General features: G+C 52.0%; 1 protein-coding gene across 4 annotated transcripts in view; it reads left to right on the plus strand.

The window, feature by feature from the left end:
* The first annotated feature begins 3,587 nt into the window (after positions 1–3,587).
* Positions 3,588–7,253, plus strand: part of TMEM268 (transmembrane protein 268) — a 48,373-nt gene continuing 44,707 nt past the window's right edge. For 3 of the 4 annotated variants that reach the window (XR_005792652.1, XR_005792653.1, XM_040482095.1), the window contains exons 1-2: positions 5,405–5,630; positions 6,813–6,889. The gene's annotated coding sequence lies outside the window, so the exon portion shown is untranslated. Of the gene's footprint in view, positions 3,607–5,404; positions 5,631–6,812; positions 6,890–7,253 lie in introns of those variants that run through there. The other variant, XM_040482097.1, reaches the window with a different exon arrangement.

The raw sequence follows: 7,253 nt of genomic DNA on the forward strand, positions 1-7,253 counted from the left end.
TTCCGTGGTGTACCCGGTTTTGTTAGGACTTTACTCCTGCTGTTGCTAAGTGCAGCAAACCCCACACCCGTGCCTACCACAAATCCAGATTTCCCAAACTGGAGGACCATGAAGAAGCAGCACCTGCATTCACTGGTTTACACCCAGTATTTAACCTGGTTGCCACCAATATTTTCATCCTGGATTAATAGGGTTGTACTCACGTATATTTTTGCTGGACTCTGCTTCCAGCCCACCAGCTGAATGTTGATAAAGTTGTAGAAGCAACATAAGTACTTCAAAAGGGGTGTGCTGTAGGGGCGCCTGGGTGGCGCAGTCGGTTAAGCGTCCGACTTCAGCCAGGTCACGATCTCGCGGTCCGTGAGTTCGAGCCCCGCGTCGGGCTCTGGGCTGATGGCTCAGAGCCTGGAGCCTGTTTCCGATTCTGTGTCTCCCTCTCTCTCTGTCCCTCCCCCGTTCATGCTCTGTCTCTCTCTGTCCCCAAAATAAATAAACGTTGAAAAAAAAAAAAGGGGGGTGTGCTGTAGGGTCAGTTGAGAGGAAAGGTAAGATGTGAAAAGTTCGAGCTTGGTAGTCTGGGAAAGAGGAACCTAAATGGTCTGAAGAGTGAATTGAATGTAACGTGAGTGAGTGGAGAGACTTGGCTGTTCTAGAAGGGGGAAGGGTGGCAGTAGTGGCTGATGGACGAGGTGGTGTGAGGGAGGTGAGAACATGTTTAAATGCCTGTGGGGAAGGGGGAATAGAGTGAGCGAGACTGGAGACTCGGGTGGAATGAGATCCCGCGAGAGCCAGGCGCAGAGGGAGGGACTAGCTGTAGCCTTCAAGCTTGATGGTACTCAGGGAAAATGGTGGGGATGCAGGCCTTCCCGGGCCAGTTGAGTCTATCGGTTTCTGGGAGTGGGGCTGGGACGAAGATAAAGCACCCCTGGGGAAGGCCTTCCATTGTGCCCTGATGGGAGAAATCAGCATGTTTGGTTCTTTGAGCACTAAGGCAGATAGGGTTGGTTCTGACACGGAAAGAACGTGAAGATACACGTGTAGAACAGTGTGCAATTTGTCCCCACTGAGCGTAAAGGATACGGGTGTGCCTGTGTGTACGCGCAGGAGATTTCTGGAAGATTGAGGACACTGGTGCTCATCGCAGGAGACAGTGCCTGGGCTGCCACAGGAGGGTTTCTTTGTGCACTTTTCATCCACATACAGGGTCATTCAGCGTCCCTGGCCTCTAACCACTGGATGCCAGTAGTAGCCCTTAGGTTGTGACAGTCAAAAATGTCTCCATTGTCAGATGTCCCCTGGGGGCCCAAACCTCCCCCAGTTAAGAACCACTCTCCTGTAGCAACAACAGAATTGTTAAAAACAAAGTACTACATGTAATTTCTGGAAAGCTCCAGGTGCTCAGCAAATGTTTCCTAATTTTCTAAAATTCGCTGCAGGGCAGCTGTTCATGTGGTGATCCGGTGACTCAGTTTACTTCCACTTTGCCACTCTACCATCTGAACACACGGTTTCCCTGACGGCGGGGGGTAAGGAAAAGTTGGCAAACACGCACCGACTCTTCCGTGCTTCAGTCCTGAAATGACACGGGCGCTTGTTCTCAGCCCACTGATGGGCGTGGGTCACATGAGCCAACCTAACTGCAAGGGAGTCAGAAGGGATCGCCCTGGGGTATTTTGGATCTTGGGTGAGTAAAAACCATCTACAATTGTTAATAGCTTTCTCTATGCCGGCTGATGTTCTAAGTACTTTTGCATGTATGTTAACCTATCCTCAAAGCACTTTATTTTGCAGGCGATGAGGCCGAGTTGCAAGGATGCGCCATAGTAGAGCCAAGATCAAGACTGGCAGTCTAGCCAAGAATCTGTGCTTAACCACTGCATGCGCTCAGCACGGAGCATATGTGTCTCCCCTTTTATGTTTCTCACCTGTGTGATTCTTTTCTTTACCGCTCTTGAATCCTAGATTAATTGCTCCACTGGGCAATTTCTTTTCTTTTCTTTTTTTTAAATTTTTTTTAAGAGGCTGCTTGAACTCACAACCCTGAGATTAAGAGTTGGTATGCTCTACCAACTGAGCAGCCAGGCGCCCCTCCTCTGGCCAATTTCGTGACACGTGACCCCTTTGTCTAGAGACAAGGATGCCCTCAGTATTGTCCATTACTGAAGCACAGAAACTCTTTGGCCATTCTATTTGATGCCATGGCTCAGACCTACTGACGTTCTCCTTGATAGAAGACGTGAGATAGCTTACAGAAAGTCAGACCTTGTGTGTAATACCTACAAATTCCCGAAGATGTGCTATTCCCGCTTTATGGGTGGAAAACAAGCCCTGAATTGCTGAAAGGTGAGGCAGTTTGTTAGAGGCCAGTCACAGAGTCTCTGCATCCTTCAAGTGAGGGAGCCTGTGTTCCAGGCACTTGTGTAACCATACAACAGCCCTGCAGTTTAGGCACAGGATCTCACTCCCATGGATGGGAAAGCTGAGGCCCGGAGAGGTTTATCGAATGCTCAAGGTCACAGGGCAAGGGAGCCACAAGAGTGGGCATCAAGTCCAACCGGATCAGACTGAAGGCTTCGAGGGAAAACCTACCGTGCCAGGCCTCCAGGCTTTTCCTGAGGTGTGTGGTGGGTGGAGTACTCAGCCTCGTAAAGCTTCAAAGCCTGTAGCTAACATTCTTGGCACGCTTGGGCTTCCCCGCTGGAAGACTGATGGCACCAGAAGTCCATGAAAGCTGCTCGGTGGAAAGGACCTGCGCCCATGAGCCTCCCATGCTCTTCCTCTTTCACCTCTTCTGTGTTTCTTTCCTTGAGGGGTAGTCTGGGAGATGGCAGAGGGTTTTGTCCTGTCAGCTGCTCCCGTCACTTCAGTGGCTGCGAAATTCCCGAAAAAGCTCGCACACAGGCAGCGGTTCCGGTTTTCCTCCCTCCCACTCCCCTTCCCCTGCGTAGGCTGGTCTTACGAGGCAGGAGAGGCACATTCTTAATGGCGAGATTCGGCCAGTGGTTCTGGGAGAGGAAGCCACCAGATCAGGTCAACATCCATCTTCTCTGGCTTTTGAAAAACTTCAGATGACGCCGGCTCGTGGGTCAAATGTCCGCTCAAGGCCATAGCTCACTGTGTTTGGAGGGGATAAGCGATGGGGATGGGTGGGCTTGGAGGGTCAGGAGGTACACAGCCTGCCTTTTTCTCCTACTTGAAAGTAAGGAAGGGAACAGTAGCAACATTCTGGAACACATGGCAGCAGCTGAAGATAAGATAAAGGGAGAAGCTAGGCTGGTTGTTCCAAGAACATGATTGGTGTGTTGGCTACCACTGTCTTGTGCGGTTTTTAAAAATAGAAAGACCAGAGGGTGGAGCTTTCTAGTTAAAAGCCTGAGTATTTTTTTTTTTTAATGTTTATTTATTTTGAGAGAGAGGGCATGTGCAGGTGCATGAGCAGGGAAGGGGCGGAGAGAGAGAGGGAGAGAGAGAATCCCAAGCAGGTTCCCTGCTGTTAGCCTGGAGCTTGACTTGGGGCTTGAACCCACGAACTGTGAGATCATGACCTGAGCTGAAGTCAAGAGTCAGACGCCTAACCGACTGAGCCCCTCCAGGCACCCCGAAAGCGTGAGTACTTTCAATTGCCCTTCCCTCCTCTCCCAGACACGTTTGTTCTCGTTCTTGAGGCCTTGCCCTGTTTTATTCTCTTCGTACCTGTCCCTGGCTCTTGTCTTCCTGCACACTAGAAACAGCTCCCCGACACTCCAGGCCTTCCTGACAGGAATTCAGAGTATTTCTTTTGGTTTTGACCCAGTTTCCTGACAAACAGCATGTGACTTGTCTTATTGCCCACACACCTCCTGACAAGGACAGCTGTGTGTCCAGTCCAAGCTCTCATGTGCTGTTAACCTATATTGTGTGTATCTCACATTGGAGGGCCCACTGTGCAGTGGGGCGTCCACGATTTCAAATCAACGTAATGGAAAGGAAAATTCTGTGGCACATGCTTAGGAAGTGGTTTCTAAAATAGATCACATTTACTAGGGTGACTGGGTGGCTCAGTTGGTTAAGTGTCCGACTTCCGCTCAGGTCATGATCTCACGGCCAGTGAGTTCGAGCCCCACAGCAGGCTGACAGCTCAGAGCCTGGAGCCTGCTTCGGATTCTGTGTCTCCCTCTCTCTCTGCCCCTCCCCCACTCATGCTTTGTCTCGCTCTCAAAAATAAATAAGTGCGTAAAAAAAATTTTAAATAATAAAATAAAAATAGCTCACACTTACTAATACCAACTTATACCAGGAGCAATTCCAGGTGTTTTACATAGTTGAATTCTCCCTCTGTCTCTCTGAGATATTATTCCCATTTACACATTAGGAAACTGAGGCACATGGCAATAAAGTCACTTGCCCAAGGTCACAGAGCCAATTGGTGGCTAAGTCTGGATTTGAACCTGGGTCTGTCTAGCTTCCCAACCCGAATCTCTGCACGATTCAATTCAAATTGTTCAGACCGTGGCAACGTTGCAAGTGGTCCATTTCTAAAGGAGTTAGAAAGTGAATCTGTAACTGGCAGACCTGTTTCAAAGAACAAGATGGAATCACTTATTCGGCAGTTCTGAGCCCCCCCGCTCCCCACCACGTCCCATCCGCTGCCACACTTGGAGATTCTGCCAGGCTGGGAAGAACTTCGTTCCCTCTCACTCCATCCAGGTTGCCAGAGTGGGCAGCCAGCCCTCAGACACGAGTCTGTAACCCTTGCAAACATGACGGGGCAGAGCGTAGAGCTGCTGAGCAATGGTGGCTCTGGCCGGAGCCTGTGGTTTTCTGGATTTATCTGTAGCTGAAGCCCTGCTGATTGCATTCACAGCTTTTCATTCACTACTTCAGGTGCAGGTAGCAAATACCGAGGGCGGGGTGGGTGCTGGGGGACAGCTAAGAGCACGGGCAGAAGCCGCTCTATGCGCTAAAGGTTTTTTTTTTCTCTTTGGGGGAAGGGGACATTGAGCGATGACCACATCATGTGCTGGGGTCGGCCTTAGTTAAACAAGGATACCTATGAGAATGGGGCACAGGAAAGGGTTCCCAGAAGAAGGGCCCTTTCAGCTGAGACCTGACAATGTGACAGCTGATGATGTGGAATGGGGTTGAGGGTTCCCCTCCAGATGGAGAGGAATGGAGACCACTGAGAATGGGAAGTGAGCAAGGGCCCGGGGGTGTAGGAGGAACTGAGAAATGTTCCGTGTTCTTGGACTTTGGGGTTGGGGGAGAGCCTAGTAAACATTAGGTCAGGGTAGGCTGGGGGTGGAGAGGGGCTTGGGCTTGCCACCTACAGCCTTGTGAATCCATCAAGATATTGCTAGCTAAGTCTGCGAACGTGACTAGATTTTACTCACCTTTTGCCGGATTTGAGTCACCATTCTCTCTTCTAGGTGGGGCCCCTGCACCCTCATGCCATAGAGCCAGCACTTAACCATGTGCTGAAGTTTCAGAGAAGCACGAGGCGCTTTGCCTTGCTGTCCAAGAATGCAGCTCACTCCCACTGGAGACTTCTCATGAAGCACTTCATCCATCGTCTCCCTTAAGTCTGACCATCTCTCAGTTTAGCAGATACTGTTACCTTTCTTTCATAAAGGAGGGAACTGAAGCTCAGAGAGGTGAGCCCACCTGTGCAAGTTCGTCTGCCAGGAAGGGGTGGAGCTTGGTCAGCCAGTTCCAAAGGCCCAGGTCTTCTGTGCCTCCCTAGCAAAGGGGACTAATGCATCAACACGTTTAAGTTCATGCTGGAGTGACAAGCAGTGGGAGTGGGAGTGAAGGGAGCCTGGCAGGAAGGGCAGGAGTTCGGTCTGGGCCTTGCCAGACAGGTAGGATTTGGACAGGTGCTGACCTGGCCACACACCCAACCAAAGGATCCCTTTCGACATCCCATCAGCAGTTAGTAAAGTTCCAACATCCCACGGGGCTCACTCTCATGTCCCCAAATTGTGTTTTCAGAAATTAGGCAAACTAAATAGGGATCTTGTGTATCTTGTTCAGTGCTGCCCAGTACAATGGCCTGGCACTTAGCAGGCAACCAGTGTCCTTCGTTGCTGAATAAGTGAATGAACTTCATCTCTAGTTACCTACTGCCTGGATCTCTACTTGCCTGGTGAGTGAAGGCACCTGGCCAGTATCTACTGCTCTGTTCCTCAATCACTGCTCACTGCCCCCAAGCACTCCACCTCGAGGCGGAGCACTCAGCCAACTAAGTCCTGTGGCCTCAGAGGCCCCCGGCAATTTGGCAACATCTGTTGAAATTAAGAATGCATCCATTCTGACTCAGCAAGTCCACTTGGAGAAATGCAGGCTGGGGCATGTACACAGCAACGTGGCTAGGACCATCCCAGCAAGGCCTGGGAGCCAGTGGGGACACCCCCCTCACCCCCCATGTGTCCTCCAGGGGAGAGGGACAAAGGAAAGAGTCTTCCTACGATATTTGGAGATTTATGTCTCCCTTCGAAAGGAGGCAGAGCGGAGTGTTCTAGCATGAGGTGAACGCCAGGGACCTCTGTTGAATGAAAACGCAGGGTGCCCAACAGAGTAGAACAGGCTCCCTTTGGTAGAAATACACAGGCGTGTTCGTGTGTCCATATGGGCCCTATGGAGCAATACGCAAGGTTCGTGCGCTCCCGGGGGGGGGGGGGCACTTTTCCCTGTAGACCCCTCTGAGCCCGGAGTGGGAGGGGTGCGGCCAGCAGCCAATGTCTGGTGAGCAGCTCTGTGTCCGGCAGTTGTGAACACTTCATACAGACTATCTCATTAAAGCTTTACAGTCCCATGAAATGATCTGTTCTGTCCAGAAAACGAAGACACCGAGACATGAACCACTTGACCGGAGATGATCTAAAAAAGCCCAGAGAATTGGCTCGGAGCTCAGGTAGCCTGATCCTCCAACAGATGCTCTTAGGGTTTTAGATGCACCAGATGAGAAGCTTCTGGTCCCCAAGACGGCCTCATCCGCCCCATCCGCCCCGGGGCCGCGCCTGTGTTAGATGGGCGGGCGGGAGACTCAGGTGCGGAGGCTCGGGTCGGGCGGCCGGGTCCCCGCGGGCCCCAGAGGCGTGCACGTGGTCGGCGGGCGGGAGGCGCTTCCCGGCGTCCCGGAGGGCGCCTGGCTGATGCAAGGGAGGTCACCCTCTGGGCCCCAGGAGCCGGTGTGGGGGGGGGGCGGCCCCTCCCGGTGGGGTGACGGCGCGGGGCGGCCCGGCCGGGGGCGGGACCGCGGAGCGCGGCGGGCTGGC

Source organism: Herpailurus yagouaroundi, unplaced genomic scaffold, assembly GCF_014898765.1.
Source record: "Herpailurus yagouaroundi ecotype Mexico unplaced genomic scaffold, PumYag 160, whole genome shotgun sequence".
In the NCBI taxonomy this organism is placed as follows: domain Eukaryota; kingdom Metazoa; phylum Chordata; class Mammalia; order Carnivora; family Felidae; genus Herpailurus; species Herpailurus yagouaroundi.